Here is a 12219-nt window from a genome sequence, read left to right on the forward strand (position 1 = left end):
GTTGACCCCAGGATGTTAGGGTTTGAGCAAGCTTTAGTCCAACATTGGGTTGGGGTCCCAGAACTCTACCTAAACCCGAATTCATAAAAGTCAATGGGGACCCGAATTTTGGTGCTGTAAAATGGTTGTAGTAAGGGCTAGGGGGCTGCAATAGCGTCTCTCAGCATCCGAACTCTGAATGCTAAAACGGACTTCCAGGAAAGGTCCGTGTTCAGAGTTCAGCATCGGAAACTCGTTGTCCGGTACGAACCCCAAACTTTGCAGTTCAGGTTTGTTCATCTCTAAAAGGTATCTAATGAAATGATATTTATGAATCCAATGTGCCAAATATTCACCAACGTAAAAAGGAGCAAACATTTAGATGTGCACACATTTAAAGGAGTTTTTCAGAGAAAAATATTCAGATATTAAGCATAACTACCAAAATGCTTGTGCATGCCCTAATCATCTCCCGCCTCGACTACTGCAACATCCTCCTTTGTGGCCTACCTTCTAACACTCTCGCACCCCTCCAGTCCGTCCTTAACTCTGCTGCCCAACTAATTAATCTCTTTCCTCGTTTCACTCCTGCTTCCCCTCTTTGCAAATCCCTTCACTGGCTCCCAATTTCCCAGCACATCCAGTTTAAATTACTAACACTGACCAACAAAGCCATCCATAACCTTTCTCCTCCATATATTTCTGAACTAATCTCCCAATATCTTCCCTCACGTGATCTCCGGTCCTCCCAAGACCTCCTCCTTTCCTCCACGCTTATTCGCTCCTCACCCAATCGCCTCCAAGACTTCTCACTAATATCCCCCATCCTCTGGAATTCTGTGCGCCAACACATCCAGTTATCCACCACATTTGGATCCTTCAAACGGAACCTGAAAACCCACCTCTTCAAAGAAGCTTACAGCCTGTAATGACCACCTCAACACCATTGGAGCTACTGCAACCCCCGACCTACTATCTCCTTCCCCACAATCTTCTAGAATGTAAGCCCACAAGGGCAGGGTCCTCTTCCCTCTATATCAGTCTGTCATTGTTAGTTTGGTTTACTGTAAATGATATTTGTATTTTGATGTAACCCCTTCTCATGTACAGCACCATGGAATTAACGGTGCTATATAAATAATAATAATAGTAATAATAATAATAACTAGTAAGTTATGTAACTAAATAACATAGTTCTATTAACCGCTTCATTGCAAGTTCCAGGAGTTTTGATTTTGGTCCTGTTCTCCATACAGAAGAGTGCATACTCAGTTGCAGACTGACTGTCTAGTTTCCTAGCTAAGCCAGCCCCCTTCTCTGTCTAGATACCTGCTGTTGCTGAGGTCTGGTTAGGACAGAAGGCAAAACTGCAAACGAAATGAGAGAGGGTGAGAGTGATGGTAGTGCTCACCTGGGGTGGGATGTGTATGGATACAACACTGACAAGAGCCTTGGGATCCGCAGCTGCGGCTCGTGGCTACAGGAGAAATTCTTCCAGATAGCAATTTACTTCAGTGGAGATATTGCGGTACCTGGGCTGCACTTGCAGGAACGCAAAATCCTCCGTGGTATAAAATGAAGGTTTTTGTAACACTAACACATTTCCACACCAGGCCGGCACCTTTTTTAGGGTAAAAAGTCAAATAAAAATCTGGTGTGATAGACAAAGGGGCCTGGCCTAGCTATTGAACTAAGCAGTCAGACTCCTTTTAACATGACATAAATGCTGCCCTGTATCAGGCACAGGACAGGAAACCAAGCCACTATGCCCACTATGATACAGCAACTATCAAATTAGTGTACAGACCTGGTTTAATGGAACTATATAAATCATGTACCTATTTACAGCCATTTTCTGAGTATCTTTTTCCTGGAAAACTCATGAAACCTGTTGCAGACTTCAGCTTTCAGCAGACTCGTTGAGCCCTTTAGGCATTATGGGAAAATGAACTGCTATTACATACGGCAACTATTTTCTTCATCATCATCACCACATGGAGGGTTACAGGAGAGATCTGACACATGAAACAAAGATAGTATACAGTACAGTATTACTCTACGTTGGATTGGGGCTAACTTTCCAAATGCTGGCGGTTCGACCACTGGGACTCCTACCGATCACAAAAATCGGAGCTCTCATGTTAATTGAGCGGGGGTCGATCATGCACACTACAACTTCATTAATTCTTATTGGGACCCCCAGAGATAGCCGAGCTCTGCGCTTGGCTGGGCTTCAGCACTCCCATAAAAATGAATGGAGAGGCAGTGCGCATAATCGACCACCGCTTCATTCACAGGGGGCTCTTCAGTGCCCTAGTTCTCAGAATAGGTGGGGGTCCAAGCAGTCAGACTTTATGATTGCAGGAGGTCAAAATGCTAGGAATCCCACCAATCCTGGGGACCATGGATAACTGTCAAACTTGAGAATGCCCCTTTAACAATCTCTAACAGTAATAACATTTGCTGTCTGCACAACACAGTCCCCCAGCATAAGCCTGCAGCTGTTTTATATTCCAACATAATTGTGTGCTGAAACATATACAGGATGGTACTTGGAATAGACTAGCAACCCCTCAGATGGTATCCCAATAAATCTCTATCAGTCTCTGTGAAGTCGAATAATACAGAGAATTAGCAGCCTGCAAGAACATTACGCCATATGAAAATATCCCAGGAAGAATGTTGTATGGACATACTCATATTGCCAGCTGCCATGTACCTTGGGTCATATGAATAAATGACAAGGTCCTGTAGGACAATCGTCTTGGTAAAATGAGAGTCTGAGCCGGAGATTAGGAAGCACCTGGCTTACCATGTAATAATAGAATCCCCTGGCTCCTCACACTGGCTCTGATCTCTGGAGAGGAGACACCTGTTTGCCTCATATTCCAGAGCTCTTCTGTTTCCTGCAGTGCCCAGTAATCCTTATACTGGTAATTGAGAATATTGGTATATTTTAGCATGTAGATGTAGTGGAATATGAGCGGTAACATTTTCACCCTTTTTATGAAAAGCATCATATATTTTGCTCGTATTAATGCACCTAGTTTGCCTTTTCGTGCATTTGATCTTTGCAGCTTACTTTGCATGTAATAATACTGCACTCTAGCCAATTATGCCCATGTTATACCTCTTTCCACCACTAGATGGGAGAAGCAGCTCAGACAAAAAAAGAATCAGACTCTTATTTGTGCTTTTTCAAAATGACTTCCTCTAACAGCTGCATATTAATGCAATTTCTGAAGTAATACAGAAATCACTTGTATATGTCACAGGACTGTCAAGTCAACCAGGCTATTAGCTTTTTTTTTTTTTAATAAAGAAACCTGGATATATTTTTTTCTTATCATCAGCCATATTCTCTTACATGTATCAACCTGATAAAAAAAAAATACCCAAACATGAACCACTGACTGGTGGCTATCATCTTTAGGGCCCATTTTCACTTGCAGCATTTTAATCTGCAGCAGTGAATAGTTTACATTTAATATTCCAACAAGCCAGATTTTCGGATAGTTTATTAAACTTTCATGAGATTCATTTAAAGCCGAGGAATATCTCATTTAACATGCTGAGTAATTATGTCCCTTTAAGAGAGCCTTTAAACGGATTTTACAATTCTAAGCCTTCCTAATCCACTGGCTCCAATAAAATCTGTGTAATGTGACAGCTCGGAGGAAGCATCCATCTTTAATAACGTCTTTGCCGGATCTGTGTACAGCCCCCCACATCATCATTCGTAGGGGGAGATGAAATAACGGAAAGCTTCTTACTACGTCACACGTAACTATGTCTTTTGGTTTTATATCATAGGGAACGTGTTCTCCAGACCAGGCTAAGCCGCGAAGATGCAAAAGCGCATCCAGACAAACAGGTGAATGCTCATCAATTTGTGTTCTTTGCATCCATCATAAAGGATAATGGAGCACATTAGTACACATTTGCAAAGACCATTTATCAGAGGAGGAAATGGCGTCTCTACGTGCTGTGCATCTCTAAGGCCCCTGGCTGACACTTTTTCTAAGGGCGGTTTCTCACATCTTCATTTATTTTATTTTTTCTTGAATGCAAACAACTGTCCATTTGTCATTTGGGATACATGTGTCGGTTTTTACAATCCTCGGATCCGTTTTTCAAAACTGAAAAAACAAAACAAATTCTCAGTAAACAGTGAAGTACGGACAGCACACACGTGACATCTGTGTGATATTCGTTTTTCCATGGAGCCATTGACTTGCATCGGATCTAATAAGGATACGTCTCCATTTACTTGTTTTTTTTTTTTAAGAAATCAACATTATAACGGGTTTGTGATCTACTCTATATAGCATAAATAAGGGATAGTCCGCAAGCCAAAAAAACTGATGTGAGAAGCCAAGTTCAGTATCTGGCGAGTTTTTTACCTCAGTATCTGTAAGCCAAACCCGGGAGTGGGTGATAAATGCAGAAATGGTGGTTACTGAGGTAAAATACTGAGGTAAAATACTGACCAAATACTGAACGTGTGAACGCGGCCTTAAGCCGTCTCAATCTTGTAACTCCATATCAGAGTAGCACCGGTCATTTTCCATCTGATGGAAGATAAGTTCTATTGGATCTTGGCATGGCTGTCGACCTTTGCTAATGTGCCACACAAAAGGAAAATGGCTTAGGCTGTGTTCACATTTGCGTTTTTCAGTTTACATTTATAAATGAGATCACGGAATATGTTGGCACTATATGATCAAGGACAATATACACACAGGAGAACGGGAGTTTTTAGAAAGTATATAGTTTATTTAGAAAATTAGTTAAAAACTAACACACATTAAAAAGACACCAATGAAAACACCAGAGATACATACATATCAGTATACTCATATTTGCAACAAAATTGTTGGCATATCTAGATATATAAGGAGAAGATCCTAAATCCCCCAAAAAGAACCAAAACCTCTTGTAAACCAGCCTAAGTATCCCATACCTAACAAATGTCGCCGCTGTGGCTGCGGATATGTAAGGAAGAAGCCAGCACAAAAGGAATGTTACTAAATGAGGGTAAAGGTGAGGAGTGCCCAGAGGAGCAACATGAGTAAAATGCCACCTGGCGTGAAAAGCGCCCCTCCCGGGACACAAGTTGTGAGCGGATCTTACCCAATAGATGTAATACCTGGATAGAGCGCTACCCCCTCAGTATACTCATATTTGCAACAAAATTGTTGGCATATCTAGATATATAAGGAAAAGATCCTAAATCCCCAAAATAACCCCCAAAAGAGAACCAAAACCTCTTGTAAACCAGCCTAAGTATCCCATACCTAACAAATGTCGCCGCTGTGGCTGCGGATATGTAAGGAAGAAGCCAGCACAGAATGAATGGTACTAAATGAGGGTAAAGGTGAGGAGCCACAGCGGCGACATTTGTTAGGTATGGGATACTTAGGCTGGTTTACAAGAGGTTTTGGTTCTTTTTGGGGGATTTAGGATCTTCTCCTTATATATCTAGATAAGCCAACAATTTTGTTGCAAATATGAGTATACTGATATGTATGTATCTCTGGTGTTTTCATTGGTGTCTTTTTAATGTGTGTTAGTTTTTAACTAATTTTCTAAATAAACTATATACTTTCTAAAAACTCCCATTCTCCTGTGTGTATACTGTTCTATTGGGAGTAGCATGTAGAGTGGGCCTAGACATTGTCTTTGGCCACTGTCTTCACTATGAGTCTGGGTTTATGTGTAATGATCAAGGACAATAAATAAATATTACAAACCTTGAACATAATCTTTGCTGCTTCATTCAATGTCTATGGGGCTGACGAAAACAGTACCTGTCTGCCTCCACAAGTCCAATTCACCGAACGACCTGCTGCTTGATTCAATGCAGTCAAGTAGTGAGGAGGAACAGATGGCTTAGGACCCACATTCTAGGTCATAAACGTGCAGCTGTGTTCAGAAAAGGCTTGGTCTGTATGGATTTGCCGTTGATAATACTTTTTTGCATTATATGAGGTTATTTGGGTACATTGGATTCTTCCTCACCTTCAACCACCTTTCCCTGCCTACAGACTCCTTGTAAATGTTCAGAAGCCAAATGCTGGAAAACTGTGGATCTGGATATACATATCACTAAGTAACTTTTTGGTTGCAGGATTACTTTTGAAATACTGTTTTACTCCATCGCCCACCGCTCCCACAAGTGCACTGGAGGTGCACGATAGCCCTGAAGTGCACCCCGGTCTCTGTACTGAGCTCTTCCCCTCTGCTTTTTTGATTGATGATTTGATTTAGTGGGGATATAATAGCCATCAATCAAAAGCAGAGGGGGGTTTGGTGAGTGTTCAGTGCAGAGATCAGAGTGATCTTTAGAGCAAGGGCCTGCTTCCAGTGCACTTGTGGGGATAAAACAGTATTTCAAAAGTAATTGGAGTGCCCGCTAGGGCTGTGGGGTACTCGGGCTGGGTCCGACGGTTCTTAAGGGGGTGGTCACGGCAGCAGTGACCCGGTCCGTAGCCCTGGGCATCCAATAAAAGTCAATTAAAGGGGAAATAAAGTTTATAGTGAGGTGGAGCCGCATATTCATCACTGTAATGAGCGGTACCACCTGACCGCTCACACAGGACAAGCTGCCGGCGCTGAGAGAAGGCATCGCGGGAGCTGGGTGAGTATTTCTCTGCAAGCGGGCAGGCGCACGGGGGGTGAGAGGCAGGAGGTGACCCCAAACTTTATTTTTAACAAAAAAAAGTTGATTTTTCATCCCTTCTCTCCTGCAAGTGCTGCTTTCAGCTGAGCAGGACAGAAGGGATAAATGCCGACTTCAGCACCACACACAGGGGACAGCACTTACTGTAGCGCTGTTCCGTGTGGCCCTCAGGCGGCACACGGATGGCACACGGACAGCATCCGTGTGCGGTATGTGTTTACACGGACCCATTGACTTTAATGGGTCCATGTGATCCGCGCGCTCCCACGAACACTGACATTTCTCCGTGTTTTGCAAACGGACACACGGTCAGTGAAAACACGCTGACATGTGCAGAGACACATTTACTTTAATGTGTCTACGTGAGTCAGTGTCTCCGGTACATGAGGAAACTGTCACCACACGTACCGGAGCCACTGACGTGTGAAACCAGCCTTAAGTAGTGGGCTCATGTGATTGCCCAGCAGCTGCAGGAAGCCAGTGGCTGACACTGTGCACTAATACTAAAGAGCAAGCAATGAATACTCACTGTTCTCCACGCACATAGTCCCAGCGTGCAGACCAGTGAGTATCCCAGCAGCTGTCCTTTAGCTTGTAAGCAGCGCTTGATGTCCGAGCATAAAGCAGCTCCTGGCATTGGAACAAGGCACTGCAAGGGAGCGCATGAAGGTAAGTGTAATGTTTTTTAATGTTTTTTTGATGGGGCCATGCACACCAGGATAGGGATGGGGCCAGTCATACCAGGATAAGGATTGGGCCATATCATTCCAGGATAAGGATGGGGCCATTCATACCTGGATGGGGATGGAGCCAATCATACCAGGATAAGAATGGGGCCATATCATACCAGGATGGGGATGCGGGCCAGTCATAAAAGGATAAGTTTGGATAAGTCATAAAAGGATAAGTTTTAGTTTGGAAAAACGAAGACTAAGGGGTGATCTTATTTTAATGTATAAATATATGAGGGGACAGTACAAAGACCTTTCTGATGATCTTTTTAATCATAGACCTGAAACAGGGACAAGGGGGCATCCTCTGCGTTTGGAGGAAAAAAGGTTTAAGCATAATAACAGACGCGGATTCTTTACTGTAAGAGCAGTGAGACTATGGAACTCTCTGCCGTATGATGTTGTAATGAGTGATTCATTACTTAAATTTAAGAGGGGACTGGATACATTTCTGGAAAAGTATAATGTTACAGGGTATATATACTAGATTCCTTGATAGGGCGTTGATCCAGGGAACTAGTCTGATTGCCGTATGTGGAGTCGGGAAGGAATTTTTTTTCCCCAATGTGGAGCTTACTCTTTGCCACATGGGTTTTTTTTGCCTTCCTCTGGATCAACATGTTAGGGCATGTTAGGTTAGGCTATGGGTTGAACTAGATGGACATATAGTCTTCCTTCAACCTTAATAACTATAAGAACTATAAGGATGAGGCCATGCATGCATATTCATTGCCCTCCATGCCCATGGGCGTGGAATGCAATGAATATTCATTTCTCTTTAGCAGCGGGCACGGGAGTTAGCTGCAGCCGCTGGCTCCTGCCTCCAGTGACCTGCTGCTCAGCCACTGCTGCTCCCCCACCTCCCCACCACAGCAAGAGCCAGTACAACTGAACTATAAGATGCACCCTCCATTTTCCTCCACATTTTTGGAGGAAAGAAGTGCATCTTATAGTCTGAAAAATACGGTAACCCTAGCTAGCCCTGTAACAGGAAAACGGCAACCTTCGAGAGGATAAAACATATAACACGAAAATCACATAAAGAGTTTTCAGAGGGGATGTTCTGAATCTTCTCCACCTCAAGATGTTGAAAACAAGCTGGATGGTCCCTCTGCTCTTTTCCCTGCAGGACATGTTGTCCGTAGCTTCCATACAAAATTTCAAATTTTGATTCATCTGACCAGAGAACTGTTTTCTATTTTGCCTTACTCAAAGTCTTTGAATTTTACATTTAATATTTTCCTGAAATAGTTCCACATTTTTTTGGACACGGTTGTTCATAGATCAATGACCATCTCAACATCCATTGATTGATGTGACCCTACATCTGTTTTTCATTATCGCCAGGTAATTTTCCAGCCTTTGATTAACCTCACCCAATTTTTTTTAGATGAATTGCAGCCATCAATTTCTATATGAGTTATTTTTTCAAAAGAAATGGAAAAATATCTAACTTTTAACTTCCGATATGTGTTTCCCAAATCATTGCGTTCTTGTTTTCAGTACATTTTACACAGTGTCCCAACTTTTTTGGGAAATGGAATTGTAGTTTTTTCTGCTTGACTGTTTCAAACTGCATGCTGTGATCTTATTAACCCAGCATGATATGTAGAGCACTAGAAGGTGTTTGACCAGCAAGAAAAAGCACAAATTTAAAGGTGAATAAAAACAGGAGTGTCAGCTACACTGTCCTTCAACTGGTGCAAACATTCAGATTGCAGCTTATTGCTGTATCTAAATGCCCTGATCAAAAGTTTTTTTAACCTGTGAACAAAACCGGCTTAATGGACTTTATCGCTACTACAAATCAAATGGTAAGACTGACATGGAGAAAGGCTTTAACCTATAATATATATTTATATACACACACACAGCTCTGGCAGAAATTAAGAGACCACCACATCAAAACCCTGTCATGGGCAGCCCAATCTCCAGACCTGAACCCCTTTGAAAACCTCTGGAATGTAATCAAGAGGATGATGGATAGTGACAGGCCATGAAACAAAGAAGAACTGCTTACATTTTTGTGCCAGGAGCAGTGTGAAAGACTGGTGGAAAGCATGCCAAGACGCATGAAAGCTGTGATTAAAAATCATGGTTATTCCACAAAATATTGATTTCTGAACTCTTCCTGAGTTAGAACATTAGTATTAATTTGTGTTGTTTCTTAATGATTATGAACTTGTTTTCTTTGCATTATTTGAGGTCTGAAGGCACTGTTTTTTTTTAAATTATTTTGACCATTCTTCTTTGTCAGAAAAAAATAACAAAATTTATTGCTTGGGAATTCGGAGACATGTTGTCAGAGGTTTATAGAATAAAAGAACAATTTACATTTTACTCAAAAATATACCTATAAAGAGAAAAATCTGAAAAACTGAACATTTTTCAGTGGTCTCTTAATTTTTACCAGAGCAGTACAGGTCCTTCTCAAAAAATTAGCATATAGGGTTAAATTTCATTATTTACCATAATGTAATGATTACAATTAAACTTTCATATATTATAGATTCATTATCCACCAACTGAAATTTGTCAGGTCTTTTATTGTTTTAATACTGATGATTTTGGCATACAACTCCTGATAACCCAAAAAACCTGTCTCAATAAATTAGCATATCAAGAAAAGGTTCTCTAAACGACCTATTATCCTAATCTTCTGAATCAACTAATTAACTCTAAACACATGCAAAAGATACCTGAGGCTTTTATAAACTCCCTGCCTGGTTCATTACTCAAAACCCCCATCATGGGTAAGACTAGCGACCTGACAGATGTCAAGAAGGCCATCATTGACACCCTCAAGCAAGAGGGTAAGACCCAGAAAGAAATTTCTCAACAAATAGGCTGTTCCCAGAGTGCTGTATCAAGGCACCTCAATGGTAAGTCTGTTGGAAGGAAACAATGTGGCAGAAAACGCTGTACAACGAGAAGAGGAGACCGGACCCTGAGGAAGATTGTGGAGAAGGACCGATTCCAGACCTTGGGGAACCTGAGGAAGCAGTGGACTGAGTCTGGTGTGGAAACATCCAGAGCCACCGTGCACAGGCTTGTGCAGGAAATGGGCTACAGGTGCCGCATTCCCCAGGTAAAGCCACTTTTGAGCTACAGAGAAGCAGCACTGGACTGTTGCTAAGTGGTCCCAAGTACTTTTTTCTGATGAAAGCAAATTTTGCATGTCATTCGGAAATCAAGGTGCCAGAGTCTGGAGGAAGACTGGGGAGAAGGAAATGCCAAAATGCCTGAAGTCCAGTGTCAAGTACCCACAGTCAGTGATGGTGTGGGGTGCCATGTCAGCTGCTGGTGTTGGTCCACTGTGTTTCATCAAGGGCAGGGTCAGTGCAGCTAGCTATCAGGAGATTTTGGAGCACTTCATGCTTCCATCGGCTGAAATGCTTTATGGAGATGAAGATTTCATTTTTCAGCACGACCTGGCACCTGCTCACAGTGCCAAAACCACTGGTAAATGGTTTACTGACCATGGTATTACTGTGCTCAATTGGCCTGCCAACTCTCCTGACCTGAACGCCATAGAGAATCTGTGGGATATTGTGAAGAGAAAGTTGAGAGACGCAAGACCCAACACTCTGGATGAGCTTAAGGCCGCTATTGAAGCATCCTGGGCCTCCATAACATCTCAGCAGTGTCACAGGCTGATTGCCTCCATGCCACGCCGCATTGAAGCAGTCATTTCTGCCAAAGGATTCCCGACCAAGTATTGAGTGCATAACTGAACATTATTATTTGTTGTTTTTTTTGTTTGTTATTAAAAAACACTTTTATTTGATTGGATGGGTGAAATATGCTAATTTATTGAGACAGGTTTTTTGGGTTATCAGGAGTTGTATGCCAAAATCATCAGTATTAAAACAATAAAAGACCTGACAAATTTCAGTTGGTGGATAATGAATCTATAATATATGAAAGTTTAATTGTAATCATTACATTATGGGAAATAATGAAATTTAACACTATATGCTAATTTTTTGAGAAGGACCTGTATATATCACACACAAAAAAAGAACTAAAAACTTCTCACAGGAAAAGATAAAAACAAATCAGATTTTTTTTTTATATATCCAATACATTTTATTACATACAGGTCATAAAAATAACAAACCTACACATATTAAATACCTACACAACTGGAGTAACTTATAGAATGAATTCAACAGGATACTTGATGTGAAACATGAACAATGAAACATGTAAGCAATAAACTAGACCAAAAAAATAAATTGCTTTTTTGATATTCATATTACAAAAAATATATAAATTGCAAAGTAATTTATATGTACTCAAAAACATAGATAAAAATAATACAATTAGTCCTACATAAAATAAAGCCTCTTGAAGAGCCCTTTGTTAAAAAAAAAATAACAAAGTTTTGGCTGCTGAGAAGTGGAGAGGCAAGAATGAAAAAATTTATGCCATTAAAGTGGTTGTTCTTGCAAAATGAAGATTCCCCAGTGGCTTGGCTTTCTACAAAATAACGAAGGGAGCTATACTCCACACCCGGCACTCACCAGGATCCAGCGCATGATACTCTGTGGTTTTCATTTACACAGGCAGGATGTCACCATTCAAAGCAGCAACAGGGACCCCTGGGACCTGTGATTGACAGTTGTCATCATTAGTGATATTGCTGATGATGTGTTATGGGAATCTCCTGTTCAGGTGAGTATAGCTTACTTTGTTGCTTTATTAACACACCAAGTTACCAGGGAAATCTTCATTTTGCCTAGACAACCACTTTAATGACCGTTATAAAAAGAGAATCTGTCAACCGGTTTTTATTACCTTATCTTAGAGCAGCATGATGTGGAG

The 12219-nt window shown here is 41.4% G+C and overlaps 1 protein-coding gene across 1 annotated transcript in view; it reads left to right on the top strand.

Moving 5' to 3' along the window:
* Nucleotides 1–12219, top strand: part of LOC138656740 (UPF0462 protein C4orf33 homolog) — a 161520-nt gene that overhangs the window by 47193 nt on the left and 102108 nt on the right. Inside the window, exon 2 of the mRNA XM_069743950.1 lies at nucleotides 3793–3853. The gene's annotated coding sequence lies outside the window, so the exon portion shown is untranslated. The remainder of the gene's footprint in view (nucleotides 1–3792; nucleotides 3854–12219) is intronic.

The sequence above is a fragment of the Ranitomeya imitator genome, chromosome 1 (genome assembly GCF_032444005.1).
Source record: "Ranitomeya imitator isolate aRanImi1 chromosome 1, aRanImi1.pri, whole genome shotgun sequence".
Taxonomy (NCBI): domain Eukaryota; kingdom Metazoa; phylum Chordata; class Amphibia; order Anura; family Dendrobatidae; genus Ranitomeya; species Ranitomeya imitator.